The sequence below is a fragment of the Sphaeramia orbicularis genome, chromosome 19 (genome assembly GCF_902148855.1).
Source record: "Sphaeramia orbicularis chromosome 19, fSphaOr1.1, whole genome shotgun sequence".
Lineage (NCBI taxonomy): Eukaryota > Metazoa > Chordata > Actinopteri > Kurtiformes > Apogonidae > Sphaeramia > Sphaeramia orbicularis.
The window spans coordinates 26,353,658-26,372,475 of NC_043975.1; the positions used below are offsets into that span (position 1 = coordinate 26,353,658).

The window sequence follows — 18,818 nt, forward strand, 5'->3', positions numbered from 1 at the left end:
GTCTGAAAAATACATACAGCTTTGGAAATAATTGCTCAACCACCAGTGATTTTTACAGGAATTCAACATAATTCTACTCAAAATCGCTATCTATTATTCGTTGTTTTTTTTTTAATATCCATTGTTTTGTTGATTGTTTGTCAACATCAGATGTTCTTATTTTATATATTACTGGATAATGAAAAACACTGTTTTTGATGTAATTACTGTAAATACAACTGATTTCTTTATTATACATTTCATGTGTGTTTGGCCAGATTTTTCATTCATATTTTCCATTGATCTGCAGAGAGATGATGACTTAACAATACAAGTTTCCATTTACAAACATTACATTTTCACTACATTGTCACAGCAATCTAATAATTATTTATAATGTTGCACATGCAAACAATGTTGACTTCTGACTTTTTGTTTGGAAATAGAACGTAGATGAGTGATAACTGCTCCATTGTATCTGAGAGATCTGGTATTTGTTATTGCTGCCACAGGATTTTTGACCAGCTCTAGTAACACTGTGGCCAAACTAACAAGTATAACCCTAAGGGTAGCAGACTGTTGTTTTTTCCTAACACTGGAACATGTAGATGAAATGTCTAAATATGTTGTCATTAAACAAATTCAGAATTTGATGTTTCCCACCTGACTTTACTCTTGTTGCCACAAGATGATGCTGTCTGCCTGTACAATCCCTCTCCCTCTGCGCAATCCCTCTCCCTTAACCACAGACTGCACCACATTTCAATATAGGTAATGCAATTTACACTTCATGTCATGTACCTTTACTGGACTTTATTGTCTGTGATCATGATTAAACTCACAGTTCCCAGGATCCATATACAGTAGATGACACAAAACCCTGTAGAACCTAAATGTTTGAGTTCCTGTGATTGAATGATGATGATTTAATGATTGAAATCCACATTCTTGAAGGAAACATTTAAATACTCATTTACTTCATACAGCTTGTAATGATAATCATCCATGCTCCATCTTTTAGTTACAGTAATTATTTTGTGTCTTTATGCTACATTAATATGCTTTTAATGCAAGTTTTACTGTCTTAAAGTGTCTTTAATTTTATGAAACACTGTGAGTTCTATCTGGGATATGAGTAAACACTACCTATTTGCAGCCCATTAAACCCCATGACTGTGATCTGTGTATTGTATTTGTTAACAATTCTACTATGAAGTTTATGACCTCTGTTTTAGGTTTTGGTTGGCAGCTAATTTCACTGAGCCAGAAGTGTGTTCTTTATTTCACTATTAAATAAAGATCCCTCATTAGACTACAGAGGCTATAACTTGCATAGATATGGGTTGTTTACCTACAGGTTAATGGATTGTGAAATAATCACTGGGATTAATTCATTCAGACTCAATTAAATAACCCATGTGGTGAAATGCAGCTAATGCTGTGGAGTAATTTAAACACAACTGTGAAGCGCTTGTAGTTCACGTGAGTATGTCATGCTGTTAGTCCTTCTAATCCTACACCAGCCACTGTAGAGTATCTTAAATATTGTTTGCTTGTTGTTGTTTGTTTGTTTTTTTTAACCTAACTATAGTTGTTTGGCAGCTGCCTTTTCAGATCAGTTTTTCATTCTTCTGTCCATCTTCAGCTTAAATAAACTCTCTAAAACACTCAGCTGGACAATACAACATCTACAAAGCTGTTCTATTTTCTTAAGTCATGAGAAGTTAACTGTATATATTAAATGTGTTTCACAAACATTATGATTTTATGAAATATGTTGCACTGCTGTAGATGAACTCTCAAAGACCTAAACAGCCGCCACCAACCAAGAGCATCAACTGATATAATAATAATAATAATAATAATAATAATAATAATAATAATAATAATAATAATAATAATAATAATAATAATGAATTAGATTTCTATAGCGCTTTTCAAGGCACCCAGAGCACTTAATAACTTCTCAACCACTAATCCTATCAATAAATGGAAATAATTAAGGCAAAAATTCAGTTTGTCTCCTTTTCACTAGCATTAGTATGACCTGTTTGAACATTCAGATAGTATATAGTGAACATGGAAACACTGTCCTATTCTGCAACATTGATTCAACAATAAAACCCATACTGTTAGACAGATGGCAGTGGTAGTAATATTTGTTTTTATGATCAGTTAATGATATATTTGATTGAAAGTCACTTTTACTTAAGTTTTCTCTGATCTGATATAATAACCTTTGAACTTACTCTGAGTTTTGATGAATATGGTCTGTAAATTAAATATAGAAAATTATTTGCTATTCCTTCGTGACACTGTCATTTATTCTTGATAGATAAAGTATAACTGGGACTCAGTATGTAATCATTGCACCTCGTCAAAAGAGATTACTGGTGTGTAAAAATAGGAATAAAAAAGCGAAATTTGTCAGAAAACAAAATTATTACTTTGTGGGCAACAGTGCAGAATCATATTCAGATAGCAGAGATTGGTAACTTCAAGTAGCAATCATATGTATTTTTTGTTTAATTGAGAAAGATTGATAGTTGGCCCTTATTGCATTTATGTGATATATTTGAAGTGGAGACAGATAAGAAATAAGGGGAATGGAATCTGGATGGCAAGTCTGGGCTGCTGCAATAAGGCCATGGTCTATGTAGTCTGTCCTCTACTACGTGAGCCACTGGGGTGCCCATACAATCACATACTGTATTCAAATCATATATTTAACCACCCTGAAAATGCCTGTGACTTGCCAAAATCAGGACATCACAGATTAGATTTCCTACAACCTGAAAATACAGGCAAGGAGTAGGTATCATGTCCTCTCAGAACACTTGAATTAAAATATACTGAAAGGTAAGTATAGAGGTTTTGCACAATGAAGCTAAGAAAATATCAAACACTGCAGTTCCAAGATATAACTTCAATCTGGATTATTCCAAATTTATGGCCAACAGTGTATCAATAGCTGTAAAATGCAATGTACAGGGTGGGGAAGCAAAATTTACAATATTTTGAGGCAGGGATTGAAAGACAGTGTATGACCAATTAGTTTATTGAAAGTCATGAGAATTTATTTGCCACAAGAAAATTTACATAATAGAAAATGTTTTCATTCTATGTGTCCTCCTTCTTTCTCAATAACTGCCTTCACATGCTTCCTGAAACTTGCGCAAGTGTTCCTCAAATATTCGGGTGACAACTTCTCCCATTCTTCTTTAATAGTATCTTCCAGACTTTCTCGTAATAGTTTTGCTCATAGTCATTCTCTTCTTTACATTATAAACAGTCTTTATGGACACTCCAACTAGTTTTGAAATCTCCTTTGGTGTGACGAGTGCATTCAGCAAATCACACACTCTTTGACGTTTGCTTTCCTGATTACTCATATGGGCAAAAGTTTCTGAAAAGGTATGGATAATAGTGTTAGGTATGATTATGACATCAATATACGTTTGGTTTCAAAACAATTGACATAGTACCTGCTGAGAAAAAACTACTAAAGGTTCACTGTAAATTTTGCTTCCCCACCCTGTACAGTAGTGGAAAAAGGGTTTTGGACATTCTTAAAATTTTACCCAATCTCAAATATTATCATGAAATGTTTACTGCATCAGATGTATTTCACTACAAGCAAAAAACAAAGATTTTGTTTGTTTATTGCTAACAAGAAAAAAAAAAAAAACTAAACTAAATTCTTGACAGTTTCGACATGTCATGCCCTGGATGTGTTCCATTATCATCCTGAAACAACCAGTTTTGACCTTGATGGACCAGAACATGTGCAGAACAGCGCATAGGTTTGGAGAATGAAACAATACTTGGCAGAGTTCAATGACTTCAGAGTGATTCTTGATGCAATATATCACAACTGCATAGGAGAAGTCCAAATTTTTTTTTTTGTACCACCGTATACATTAACCCTGAAAGACTCAAAGAGCTAGAAATCAAAATCTTTTACTGAAGGAAAATGTTTAATACCTGTTTAACCGCTAAAAATGTAGTTTGTCATCTTTTTATGGTCATCAGCTATGACCCATTTGAATGTTCAGAGGCTCCATAGTGAATGTGGAAACACTGTCATCTTCTGCAGCATTGATTCACCAGTAAAACCCATGTAGCTTGATAAATGAGAGTACATGGTGACACTTGTTTATATGTTCAGTTATTGATATCTTTGCTGAAAAAATCACTTTTTCCTCAGTTTTCTCTGTTTTGTGATATCATAACCCTCAACTTTACTCTGAGTTTGTATGGACATCTACATGATCAGCACATTAAACATAGGAAAAATCCTGATTTTCACTGAAAAATGCAAAATACAGAAGATAGTATTAACCCATAAAGACCTAAACATTCACCGGTGACCAAAATTCATTTACTGATATAAACTGTTTAATACCTGTTGATCTACTAACACTATCAATACATGTAAATAATTGTTGTAAAATACAGTTTGTCATCTTTTCATGGTCATCAGATATGACCCATTTGGACGTTCAGAGGCTCTGTAGATATCAAGGAAACACTATCATCTTCTACAACATTGATTCACTAGTGAAACCCATGGAGTTGGATCAATGACAGTGGATGGACACACTTGGTTTATGTTCAGTTCATGATATATTGTACTGAAAAAGTCACATTTTATTCATTTTTCTCTATTTTTGTTATAATAACCCCCAACTTTAATCTGAGCTTCTATGAACATCTACATCAGGGGTGTCAAACTCCGGTCCTTGAGGGCTGGTATCCTGCATCTTTTAGATATTTCCCTCTTCTATCACACCTGGAAGCCATTACATCATTATCAGGCTTCTGCAGAGCATGATGATGAGCTGATCATTAACTGAACCAGGTGTGCTGGAAGAGGGAACTATCTAAAACATGCAGGATACAGGCCCTCAAGGACTGTAGTTTGACACCCCGATCTACATGATCAATAAATGAAATATATTAAAATACATGATTTTAACTTCAAAATGCAAATTGCAGACCATAATAATAGAATAAATGGTGATAAATCACTTAAGAAAGGTTAAAAATAAAGAAAAATCCACATGGGAACTGCCACAAAAGTAGCACTGGGACTTTATGGGTTATAATAAACGTTGATAAATCACTTAAGGCAGTGGTTCCCAGCCTTTTTTGGCTCGTGAGCCACTTTTAACATCATAAATTTCTGGTGAGCCCAGACATTCAAAATGGACAAATCTTTTTTGTTAAAATTAATTTGTTTTTGATCATGTAATAGTTCACTATACTATGTTGCAAATAAACATTAATTTTAGATGACATTTAGTCTATATAATGTATATTATTGTGGACGGAGGCAGAAAAGCCAGGTGTAGATTACTGCACAAAGTGAGAATTTTATTTTCCTTGGTCAGGATATGTACAGTCAGTCCAGCTTGGATTTACAAGGCTGACAATTAATACTGAAAAAACAATAACTCAAACTATGAATTATGAAAGAGCTGCAGCATCTGAAACCAACCACAATGAACATTTGACATGTAAACAGTACCACAGTGCTTCAGTTTCAGCTTCAAAGTTTGTTATGTCTTTTATGTATTGTGATAGTCTCTCTCAGTTCACCATATATTTATTATTAGTAAGTTTTTATTTTTATCAATGAATAGAAATTTCAGGCGACCCCATTTAAAATCCCGGCGATCCTATGGTTGAAAAACACCGACTTAAAGTTAACCCTTTCATGCATAGTGGTCACTACAGTGGACAGTTATTCAAAACTGTTGTATATTTATGGGTTTTGTTGTTTTAGTTCCATATCAGCCAACACAGTGGACACGTATTCATCATCTCATACACTGCAATTCATACCATTACTGGAGTTTTACTGTTCTTGATGAACCTGATCTGCACTAACAAGTGTAAATCAGTTGTTAATTGTTAGACTTGTTTTTTTTTTTTGCAAATTATCTCCATGAAGTGAGTAATAACTAGCATTAGAATATGTTGAAATGTGAGAAAACATCAGATTAGCAGCATTAAAAATGTTTTTATTTCATTGTTTTCATATCACTTTCTGATATTGGGATTTAAACACATTCCTTTACTTCAAAAACTTAATGCGTGGACATTTTTGTAACTCAATGAAAAAAAAACTCGAGCACATTGGTTTTTTTTTCATGCCGTAGGAGAAATAAAAACACTCAAGAAAAAATTTTGACTAAGGTTCTCATAATTCATGCATGAACCCAGATAGCAAAATCATTATGGCTTAAATCTGGCCCAAAACTGACACGTCATTTTGGCAAAGTTCTGGGCAAGCTAAATAGGCAAGCCAAAATCAAACCAGAAGGAAGCCAAAAGTCACCCAAAACTAATTGTGGACTTCCAAAACATAGCCATAATTGTCCAAGAAAAGCCCCAAATCCCTATAATCCAGCCAAGAAGTAGCCAAAACTGACCCAAAGAGAGGCCAAAAGGAGGCCAAAATTCACCCAAAATTTGTGTTGATCATGCTTTTAAAATGAAGTGGGGTTTTCTTCTGGGCAGAAATTCCTGCTCTTTGCCCAGTCTTTTGGTTAACCAGATATATGTCATAACTGAGCCATATACTGCTGGTGCCTCCATATCTATTACACTGGTCAACAACAAATTTATTGTTTAAGTTTTTTGAGCTGATTTGGGATAATTTTGGTGTGCTGAATCAAAAAATCACATTAATTTTGCTCAGTCAGGTCAACTTTCTGAACTATGCTACATATTGGCTTTTTAACATTTTTGCTTTCATTTATGGGCATTTTCACATCATATGATACAAAATTCTTTCATATTTCTTGCAATAAACGAGTTCTGAAGATTTTACTTTTGCCAATTTATGATTAATGTTTTTTTAATATTACAGGTGAATGAAATGGCTTCGACTAGAAGATCTTGCAAAAATAAACCTGACGTATTCTGCCACATCTGTGGTGAATACACCATTGTACCTAACAGGAATCAAGTCACAAGTTTCATAAAGTGTGCTTACCAATCTTATTTTGGTATTAATTATTATATTTTGTGAGAAGATCAAATTTTTCAAAATCAAATTAGCAAAAAAAAACCTGACCTGATTGAGAAAAACAGATGTCATTTTTGGATTGCAAAATAGTCCTAATTCAGTTGAAAAAACCTAGACAACTTGCAAAAAACATTTTTTTGTAACCCAGTGTTATGGATAACCTGAATCATAGCCCAGTTAAGCCTAAAGGTTTTCATAATGCCAACAGAAAGCCAAAAATGCCAAATGTATGCTATAATACTGCCAAAATATTTACTATCTGGGAAAGGGTTAAATAGAGAGGAACATACATTTGGGAGCCTTTACTCATCCTACTTTTACACCAAAGGAAAATGGTTTCGAAAACGGAGAGGAAACAGTTGTGGTTTCAATTAGCATGGGAGTGATACACGAGAACTCCATTTCCCATAGTGCACCAGCGGGGAGCGTCGTGTCGCCAGCGAGCTGTCAGTGCCGGGGGAAAGAGAGGAATTGGTCCAGCATCTGAGGGAGCAGCGGAGCGGAGCGGATGACAGAGACTCGGAGCTCATCTGCAAAATGAGGAGAAATTAGCTCGGCGACCGTCGGCCGTTCGTGACTCCCCACCGCGATGCACACAGTGGACGGTTAGAGAGTGAAGCTCGTCGCCTGCCACGGAGATCTGACTTTATTCCATCAATGAGATATGTGGAGTGGCTCTACCGCCCGGTGGTAACGCAGAAAAACACAAGATGAAGAAGCAGTTCAACCGAATGAGACAGCTCGCCAACCAAACAGTGGGCAGGTAAGGGGCTGAATTCCACAGATTGCGTGTGTATTTGTAGATAAAGCTAAAACTGGATGCATTGGTTTGGATTCAGACGAGCCGAGCCGTGAATTTGTCGCCTATTTTCGGCTGTAGTCATTCATGCGGGTTGCTCTTTTTTTTTTTTTTTTTTTTTTTTGCCGCTCAGCTGGTTAGATTTGCACAAAGCTTTAGCTGTCAGCGTAGGTCACATTTGCAGGATGAACGTTGTGTGATTGACTGAGCCCAGCAGGGTGGTACCCAAAGACCTGTTCTGCCCACAGACCAGTACCAACACTGGGCGGTCCCACTGGGGGAGTTCACCTGGGGCCCCTGACATGTCTGGTATGGCATCATTTCACAAATAATCTCCACATGTGCTCTTGTCAGATATGCACCATGACTGATCAATATTTAAAAGTATGGGGGTGTTTCATTAGTGAAAGTATACATGTGTGGTGGAAATGGTGGATATACAGTACAGTGGTGCATTTACTGTAGATTATGCAGAAGGCTGCTGATAAAAGTGTGTTAATGCTACTGTGTACATGGAAAAGTGAAACAGCCTTTCTCCACAACTGACACTTTAATTCAATATCTGATTGTAAAGTAAGATTACACACACACATGCACATCCTGCATTGTATTAAGTCTTATGTTGATGTAAAATAATCCCAGTTAACTCTTGATTTACAGTGGAAAAGCTAATTGTTACTGGTCTTGGAATATTACTTAAGGTATCAGAGTCTGTTTCAGTGTTTGCCTCGCTATCTGTGAAATCACACCCCACTCAGTCCCATATGCTGCAGTTTGTAGTGTGATACGGTACAAAACAGAAGGATGACTCAGAGCGTCTGTGTTTCTATTGGTCCACTGCGAACACCTGGTAGAGTCAAACCAGGAAAGAAGTGTTTGAGTTCATCAATTAGGTTGAAGTGAATGAGAAACGATGAAAATATGTAATGACCAAAGTGCAAGTTGAAGGTCTTGTCCCTGTTGGAGTTGGTTGCATCTGGCCTCTTGCTGCTACTGGACATGAGGATATAATTATGTCTAATGGCTCACACTGTTGAAAAGAATGCGTGTTTTAAATACAAACTGGTATTTTAATCCTGGAAGTTAAAGTCCTGTTAGTTTGGACTCGCATGCCATTTAAATGTGATGACACGTCACAGCTGGCAAGCAAGAAGTGATTAATCCTGGTAAATCCTGACTGTATCAGATAGTATGCAAATGCTGAAATGCTTTAGATTAATATGCTTGGGCTTTTATGCACTGTTTTTTTTTTTTTATCATAATATCTGTATTTTCCTGCAAGGGTCGATCCTTCTGATAAATGAAGCACTTTCTAATGTCTTAGTCAGGACTCTGTAAACTTCCTAATTTGTCATTACCATGAGTGAAAGGTACTTGACTCATTTCAGCACCATAACACGTCTGTTTTATCTGAAAGAAAAGTACCCGATTCCAGTTGAGGCGGTGTAGCTCCATCTCAAGCTTTGTCTTCTCTTTTATTTGTGTACCCCGCCCTTCAACGTGTAACTTGAAGTCAGTGTCATATGTCAACACTGCGCCTTAGGCAATTTGGATCAAGTGTTGTTTCACCCCTTTATGACAGTTGCATAACCTTAAAACACACTATCATTAATGATACGTCAGCTTTGTTCTTTGCTGTGTCAGTGTCACTTCACTTCATATAGCTGCATGTTATATCACAAAACAGGTTGATCTGTTGGCTGTCAGACTGAAAAACTTGTTTGAGGCTCCAGGTTTATTATGCAGCGCAGACACAGAGGCTGTGCGTTACAACTAAGGCTGTTTGTTTTCCTTGGCTGACAACAGTAACTGACGAAGCTGGCACACAGAGAGGATTTTGTGTCAAGCTATCTTGTACCTTGCTCGCCCCCTCTCAGACTGCAGGAGGAGGCGCTGATACAGGCCGTGATCAATAAAAAAGGTATTACTGCAGCTAATGCCCAGCAGAGTTGACTTGGCAGAGGCATCAGAAATCCCTGGACGACATTTACCCGTTACTAAAAAATTACTGGAAATGTTCCTTGCTGGAGCTCTAAAGGGACAACAGCCGTAATGTGCTTTAACAGATAAAACCAACCAATTATTTATAAATATATAACCACAGAAATGCGTTTATGTGTGCTAGTCCAGGTGCTTGTTTATTTCCCTCATCTGCTTGAGAGCTGGAGCACCACAGCCCACCGAGGCGGAACATGCCGGTAATGAGTTCTAACCTGTATCCTAAGAAGCAGAACAGAAGGGGCAATTAGTCATATTTAGACTCTAACACGATGCCTGACTGCTGGCCACACAGGTAATTGGGAATATTTCTTCCACGACCTTGGCAGCCCACCTCACCTGGTTTGTTCAGAGCCTTGCAGACATCAGGTAATTCTGACCTTAAGTCTCACACCTGTGGATGTAGAGGAAAATACATCGCACAGATCAAACCCCAGAGCATTTAGCATTGAATATTATAGTCAACAAGGGATGGAAGCAGATGTTTATGTAGGGGCTCAAGGTTTTTGTCTTGCAAACACTTATAGAATATGAATACTTATTACCTCTGTCAGCAGGATTACATAAAAACCTCCTGGATTTTCATGAAACTTTGAGGAAAAGTAGAGCAGAGGCTAAAGACATCTTAAATTTTGGAGAAGATTCATAAAAAGGAGTGGAATTGGGAGATTATTTGGTGGTGGTTCAGTATGCAGTGTTCTACCTTCCTATAATCAATCAACTTAGTGTTTCACCTCTATTTTATAAGGTTATCGTTTAATCTGAAGAGCAATTTGACTCATTTTATTGGACCTTTTCAGGTTTTGATAAATATTCCTAGTTCTCATTTCTTTTTATCTGTTTTGTTCTGTCAGTGACTGATAGGCCTGTCACAGTAACTATATAATCTCTTTATCACATTTGTTTGAGCTAAGTGCTTAATTATGATAATCGTATCATTCATCCGTATGAACACAGGGAAACTAACGGAAATGTATTATTTCCAACGCTCCCAGTCATTTTCCACAGTTTACTTTGACTGCTTCTGTTATAATGGCATCATCCTGAGACGCTCAGTAGTCTGCAATGTCATTGTTATAGTTCAGTAATAGGCTGTGTATATTTAATGTAGGTCAAATCTGCAAACTGTAATGCAATTTTTATTATGCGCTCCACAATAAATGACTACATGACAACTAATCATCTAGTAAAATTTCCTTATCAGTTCATTTCTTTATATTTAACTACATTTACGGTCTTCAAGGCTTACTTATCAGCCACTGGAAGTCTGTGTAAGTGTGTAGATTATGAGCTAAAGTTTGTTCTTGTTCATTTATATCGACTGCATTTAAAGCAGGTGGGAGTTATTTACATTGTTTAACTACTCAGTAGTTTTTAAAACTCCCCTAAAACTTTCCTTCCAGCCTTGTATTTGTTTTTTATTGTGCTAAAGTGAATAAAGCTGAGGTTTAATAGTATTTACAGACTTATATCTCTTCTCTCTGTCTGCCTTTACCATTAGAGAGACATTTTGTAGCTGCTAAAGTGTCCTCTTGGTCTTATAATTTTACCCTTTGTACAAAACACACACAGGAGTGTTTGCCAACTAATGAAGCTTCTCCCATCAGGACGATACTGCTGCATTGCTCCAGTTAAGGATATAGGTCAAGAGAGGTTCAGACACAGTTAAATTCATCTCCAAAACAGTCAGCCTGCATCATTAATCCTGCGTAATGCTGCGTAAACTGTGTGACTGAATGAAAATGTTGAGCACTGCGAGGTTATGGCAGGAAGGGGATGGGCCTAATCCTCTTTTGGCTCTGTCACTTCTTCTGCTGGCTATTTTTTTTTTTTAAACTCATCTCCTCATTCACATTTTCTGTGTTGATGAGTGTGATAAATGAACAGCGACTGGTTATTTTGCTTGTGGGTTTGGGGACTGATGGCTTTCTTAATGCATACATGTTTTCTCCTTGAAGGCAGAAAATAGATTTCGGTCCACACAGTCTAAGCAAAGGAAGATTAAGAATGTCAAGGTGAGGCACTGAAAGCAGAAAAAATCTATTATAGGGATGTTGGAAAATGGATTTCTAATCTCCAACACCATGTAGTGAAATGGTCTCTAACTGTCAATGTGTAGAATTCAGGCTGCAGGGGATAAGGCTGCAGAAAGTATTGTTTATATTGTTCAAACACATTTAATTTTAGCCATAAAACCATTATAGACTGTCACTCCTTTAGGTGTGATGATTGAGAGAGCACAGCAAATTGCAGGCTTTTTCAGAACAACAAAAAAACAAAAAGTTGGCATGGCCTTAATGGCTTCATTATCCATTTTGTGCATTATTGTTCTCCCTGTCATATTCTGGGCTGGAACAAACAGTGACTCTTTGATTGATGGGTGGACCTGTGACTAATGATTCCCATGGATGGAGCTCACTGCTTCTCTGCAGACCTTGACCACAGCCACTCCAGCAGCAAGCTGTTGACAGCTGGGCTTGGTTGTCACTCTCAGTCTTCTACAATGAAACCCGAGGAGAACTTGTATTACTAGCCATGCTTGTTAGGCTTTATTCGACACTATGACGGCAGGAGGGAGGGAGCCGTCATGCATTGCCTTGCAGACTGCCTTCAGACTGCCTGCAGTGCCTCTGACATGTTCACAGACCTCTGCTGCTTTCTGTGACACAATTTAATCTGTCGGGGCAGTAAGGAGCAGAAAGACAAGCACTTTGATGCTACGATTTTGTAAAAACCTTAGAAATCATCTTCTGGTTATAATCAGACTGTGGTTTCATTTTTATTTTTCAGAAAATGCATTCATGTCACTTTAGGAGAATTTGTTTTTTTGCTCTCATAAGTCATTAATGAGAAACGTATCTGTTGCATTGATGTCATTTTTAGATAGAGCTACATTTGTTGTATGTTACCTTATCATCCTAACTTAGACTTCCTTTTCATCCTTTAGCACAACATTATATCCTTATGACATATTTTTATGTACAACTACAATCATTCTTAATCTGTTATTTGGCTTTTACCTCTTCATAAATTAGATGAGATCACCTTTTTCTAGCTCATAGCAGCCTCTTAGTACTGTGACCTGCAACCTGCTGCATAGGCCCCATTTTTGTGTCCCTTTTTACCTTGCACAGGAAGATGATGTTATTTTTAAACCTGCTGACAGATCTGTGAATGGTTGTGAGCAAGCACGCATTAGACCTATTTGAATGATGACACATATATAGACAGTGATGGAGACGACTTTTTCCTGAGGATCCTTTGTTAAAAATAGTATGTCCCCTTTCAATCAAACCCCTGTCACTGGCACAATATTGACTTAACATTTAAGTTCAATATCACTTGTGACTATTTTATTAGAATGAAGTGACTATACATCACTAAACATAATATGAAGGAAACTTCATTCATATTACCTGTAAATAGTAGATTTCTATCTGCGGTGGTGGTGAAAACATCTCCCATGATCCCACCCTACTTCATGCTGTCATATATGTCCATCACTATGGTTTGATATAGAGACCCATAACAGCAGAAATGACACATTTAAACCCACACTGACAATAAATTCTATTCTATTCTATTCTATTCTATTCTATTCTATTCTATTCTATTCTATTCTATTCTATTCTATTCTATTCTATTCTCAGTAACAGTTCTCGTATTTCCCCCTACAGTAACTTCAGAATGGTATTATTTTATTTAACTAATACATCTACAGGTAAATCATTACATTATCTCCAGACCTGTTGGACATAGATCTGGCACCATCTCCTAGCCTCCTTAAGTAGTGAACAACTCTCTGGGTTGGTTTGTATTTCTTTTTACGCATCACTCTAGTCTTGGGCAGTGCTGAAAACAGGACATAATAATGGTGCCCTTGGAAAATAGTGTCAGGGAGAAGCGAACATTTCCTTGAGGGGTATTATGGCGTAGTATTAAGATGAATAAATTCCTGCAAAAGAAAACATGGCATAAAAGGACATTTTCCAGTTGCCATTTTGTGTTTGTAGTTGCAGCTTGGACATTGTACCTATTGTTTCATGGTGATTTTGAAAACAGTAACATAGTGAAAGGGAGGATAATGTCGACTGAAATAGTCGTGCAATGGCAGGATTATTCTAAAAGACTAAAATTGCATCTTAAAATTGCAGTGTTTGAGAGTTTCTTGGTGTCATGGTGCAAAAAACTCCACATTTACCTTCAGTATATTTTAATTCAAGTGGTCTGAGAGGACATGAGGCTGCTGCATTTACTCCTTCCCTGTATTTTTAGGTTGGAGGAAATCTAATCTGTGATGTCCTGATTTCGGCAAATTACAGGTGTTTTCAGACAAGCGGGGTGGGGGTGGGGGGTTAAATAAAATATATATGATTGATAGCTGAAGTCACCAATCTCTGCTATCTGAACATGATTTTACACTGTTACCCATAAAGTTGGGCTTTTTTATTTGTATTTCTACACATCATCACCTTTGATCAGGTACAATGATTACATACTAGGAAAAAACTGACACTGCGATTGTTTTTTAACCCTGCGATATATATTGCGATATGAAAAACTACTCAGGAGGATATAATAGCTGTGTGGTGCCGACGCAAATGGTCAAACAAATTAGTTGTGTTTCCTCTCATGTTTCAATATCATCCTTCTTTTGGCTAAAATAATTCCAGATAACTGATGTTGCTTTTCTTTTTGGCACCAAGTCTTCGTTTACGGTGATTTGCTCTTGTTCGTTGCTCATTTTTCAGTGTTGTTACCAGTGACTCACTCCAAACTGATTTAAGAACGATTGTGATTGGTGGATCGCTGCTCACAGTGTGTCACATACCCTTGAAACTGGATGAGAACACGTTGATTTAATTTACCTCCTACATTGCAGGACCTGTGAAGTGACCATTGCACACACGTATATCGTGATGATGATGCTCAAACGATATATTGTACAGCTCTATTACATACTGAGTCCCAGTTATATTGATACTATCTATCGACAGTAAATTATAAATAAATCCTGAGAAGAAGTCAAAATATTTTATTCTGCTTTATGGGCAACTGTGCAATTCTCTGTTCAACACAGAAACTTGGGAAACTGGTTTACATAATATGGTATTAGGCTTGGTCATCTATATTTAGCCATTTGTTTTTTGGACCAAGAGGAGAAACCTGCATAGGTTATTAATGTTCATATAGTACATATAACAAATCTTGCTGTTGGGTTCCTCATGGATGCTAAATCCAGTCTTGAACACCCAACAGTCCTTGACATTCTGCACTCTGGACGTCTCATCATCTACGCTTCAGACACACTGTTGTGACTCAGTTGCCTGTTCATCAGTGTTAAGCTTCAGTGCTTTGTTTTGTAAGAGATGTTTACCCTTTGGGAACTTGTTTGGTAGAAATAAAAATGCTCCTATCATGTCTATACATTGGATTTCGGCAAATGGCTCCATGGAGATGAACATAATTTATGCTGATCTGTTTTTCATCCTTCTTGGGTGCTGTGCCATTCAGCTGAAAGATAATGAACCCATTTGTCAAACATGGTGCGTGCATTGTGCGTCGTGTGTTCATGGGCATGTGTGTTAACTCCAGCAACATCCTCAGGTTTTAAGAATTGATTGCCCTTTATTTGGAGTATAATTAGTATTCATGGAATGCCAGTGTGAATATAATGTCCTGGGAGAAAAATGCAATAATTTAGCTCAGTATTAATAGTAGTCGGGTCCATTCAGGGCTGCCACAATCTGCTCACGGTTAAAGGGTAGAGAAGGAACACATAACAGGACCTGACATGGATGACATTATGTTTAGTGTTGCATCTCTGCAGGCTCCTTGAAGGTGTTGATACGCAGTGGGTGGTAGAGGTTTTATTATCGGCCTCATTAGAAACATTAGTGTCTTTCAGTGGACGTTCTGCCTCACACATGGGCTCAGTTATGTGTGAGTGCACTAATGTTGGAAACAATGAGTATTTAAGTGCATCTAGGAGATCCCATTGCTGCTTTACCTCGCCTCGTTAATCATTATGAATTACAACTGTTTGGGAAATATATTTTTGCTTCTGACTCCTACCTCACAATCACCACAGATTTTTCTTTCCTTACACACTAATTTAGCAGCTCTTCCTGGATCTTCCCCTGCTGTTTCTTTCTTTCTTTCTTCGCTGCACCTTTAGTTTGGATGTCAGATGCTCTGTCTGTATCCTCCAGTGTAAAGTACTTGCTTTGTGAAAGTGCAGCACCTTCTGTAATGATGCTTTGGCAGTTTTGCTCTGAGGCAATTAGCATTGAAAGGAAGATGCTTGGGTGGCTCTTTCGACAAAAATAGCCACCTTTAACACTGAGGCTGAGACATGTGTTAATGTATATTCAGTGTGGTGCACTGAGGCAACCTATTCCCTTTATATATGTAATTACATGATGGAGCTGCACTTTATTATGCTGTCTAGTTGTATTATCTTTTCTATTTTTAATTTTTACTCATATTGGCGGCCATGTTTGTGTTTATTTGCGTGGTTGGAGTTAAGATTTGTCTTTTTTGGATATTTTTTCGTAATATTAGCTGTAGTCTGAGAGAAAGAAGACTCTGAATTTTAGACTGGACTATGGAATATCACCAAAATACCTGTACATGCATTATATTATTTCATTTGTTAACATAGTTACAGTGATTTGACGTAAAATGCAAATGATAATGTGAATCATTTCTGTGGAAGTAGCTGTGGTAATCTGGTGGAGATATCAGTGTCCTATTGAAATGCTGCAATGCTAAGATGACAGAGGCAGCTGAGGTCATGTCAAAATTTTATTGGTACTCGGGAATCCATAAAGAAAAGTGGTATTAGTGAAGCTATGGCAACTTAACCATCATGCTATATTGATGTTAATGGTGGTTGTAAAATGCTCCTGCTGTGTATCTTTATCTGCTCTGCTCTAGGTCTTGACACAGTCTCAGACCCTCAGTCTTGGTCATGTCTTGGTCATAACTTGATATTAGTTCTGGTCTTAATTACAACAGTCTATATTCATTGTTGTTGTTGTAATACTCTGTCTTTATATTTCCTTTTTTTTTTTTTTTTACCTCTTTATTTTTATTCCCTGTGAAGCACTTTACATCCTTGCTCTGTGAAAAGTGCTGTACCACATAAACTTAACCAATCTATGATTATCAGGCAAGAGAGAAGAAGAATGAGCAATCAACCACAAAAGACAGATTTTATTACAGTATTGCAGACACACTTTCTGGCTCTGTCTGTCAATACTCTTTAGGGACATCTGGTTTTTGGATGAAACTGAGAGAGTCACTAAATTAGATGTCTTTGCCACTGGATCTGTATTGAATTCACTGGAGTGTGATGATAGAGACGTTGTTCAACCTTCTTAGATCTACTCATGCTTTTACCATTCAGCAAGTAGTGTTCTGGAAAAATGAACCAGCAAGTTATTGTTGTATTACCTACTTATTAATTAGATGCAGATGCAGAGTGGGTTACCCAGTGTTTGAAAGTTGTCTTGTCATTTTTTAGTCTCATTTCTTGCCTTGCAGGAAAAGTAGTGTGGGACTCCCTGTTTTTTCATGTTCACACACTCATTAACAACAGCTACTAAAGTGGGGACTTTTGCCTCATTAAAGGCTACACATGAACTTTATGACACTGGTTTGTACTCTATTCACAGAGCTTGATTTAGTGATAGATTTAAGACATTCGTGAGAAACTCCTCAACTGCTGTGCTCTTAACTCTTCGGCTCGCTTTGACCTACAGATGTGGAGAGGAATTTAGAGCCAGATTCAAGCCTCTTAGTCAATTTTGGCAAACGCATCTGTTAAAGAGAGTCCCATCCCGTGACAGAGGTACATGTCTTAGATATCTCTGAGAAAGTGCTTGCAGAGATAGATGCACATGTGGAGTGATTCAGAGGAAGGGTCAGTTTTTTGAATGCATGCCATCATTATACATCAGTCTCTGAATTCAAGCCCAGAAGGTGAGATTGCGTAATTCTGATCATTTCCATCTTGAATCATTATTCACACGTTTACATTTGCATCAGGTCCAATTGATTGATTGATTAGTAGTCAGTTACATGTTAAACATGTGCGAGCTCCAACTGAGAGGACTTTTCTTTTTAATATCTGTCTAAATGTTATGTTTCTGGATGTTATATTGGGTGCAATAAGGCATTTAAAATCCTTTTTGGCTTCTGGAAATTATTTTCTCACTCTGTCAGTTTATAAACAACCCAATTAAAGAGCTACTGATAAAAACAATTTCCAGTGATGCAAGTAAGTCATTTTCATCCACTGAGTTAATTGCAAAAGTAATGCTCTGGTATTTTATTGTTTATTTTGTCATTTGAATAATTTAATCTCTAATTACTATGATAAAATCTGATAAAGTTTGGAAAATTTCCAATATATGCAAGCTACTGTTTTAAGAAATTAATGAAATATTGCACCAAAATGAAAATAGTTATTAATTACTTGTGTTTTAGTTGAATAATCTATCATTAATTCTCATTCAGATAAGATCTAGTATTTCTATGTGATTACTTTAAATGGAATGTCACTGAGCCTCTTTAGACTCTGGCTCCAAAAAGCATGGTTTCAGTTCACACCTTCTCAAAAAATGTCGCTAGGGTCTCATTTACTTTATTAGCACCCTTTAAGGTGGTCTGTAAATAAGATTTTGGAAGTAATAGAATTTCAGGCAGGACGCTTACATCAGATTTAGCCATTTATACAGAATGACATCATTTGTGTTTTCTGCTCAAGTGATACTCTGGAGCATCTACACAGTCTCTTTGATCACCAACCCCCTGCAGAACCTGAGATCCATGAATCTGATTGGATAAAGTATACTGTATATGCTCAAGGTGAATTTTTGCGTCATTCAGGAGGATGTATGGGAGGTGGGGGACAGTGAGTTGGGTGTTTTGCATATATGGGTGAGTGCATTCTCAATTATAAAGTGGTAATTAAGAGAGATGGAAAATGTGAACAATTGG

At 37.0% G+C, this 18,818-nt stretch overlaps 1 protein-coding gene across 4 annotated transcripts in view; it reads left to right on the plus strand.

Annotated features, from left to right (window-relative positions):
- The first annotated feature begins 7,476 nt into the window (after nucleotides 1–7,476).
- Nucleotides 7,477–18,818, plus strand: part of LOC115439534 (rho GTPase-activating protein 44-like) — a 75,870-nt gene continuing 64,528 nt past the window's right edge. For 3 of the 4 annotated variants that reach the window (XM_030163377.1, XM_030163379.1, XM_030163378.1), the window contains exon 1: nucleotides 7,477–7,778. The gene's annotated coding sequence lies outside the window, so the exon portion shown is untranslated. The remainder of the gene's footprint in view (nucleotides 7,779–18,818) is intronic. The other variant, XM_030163380.1, reaches the window with a different exon arrangement.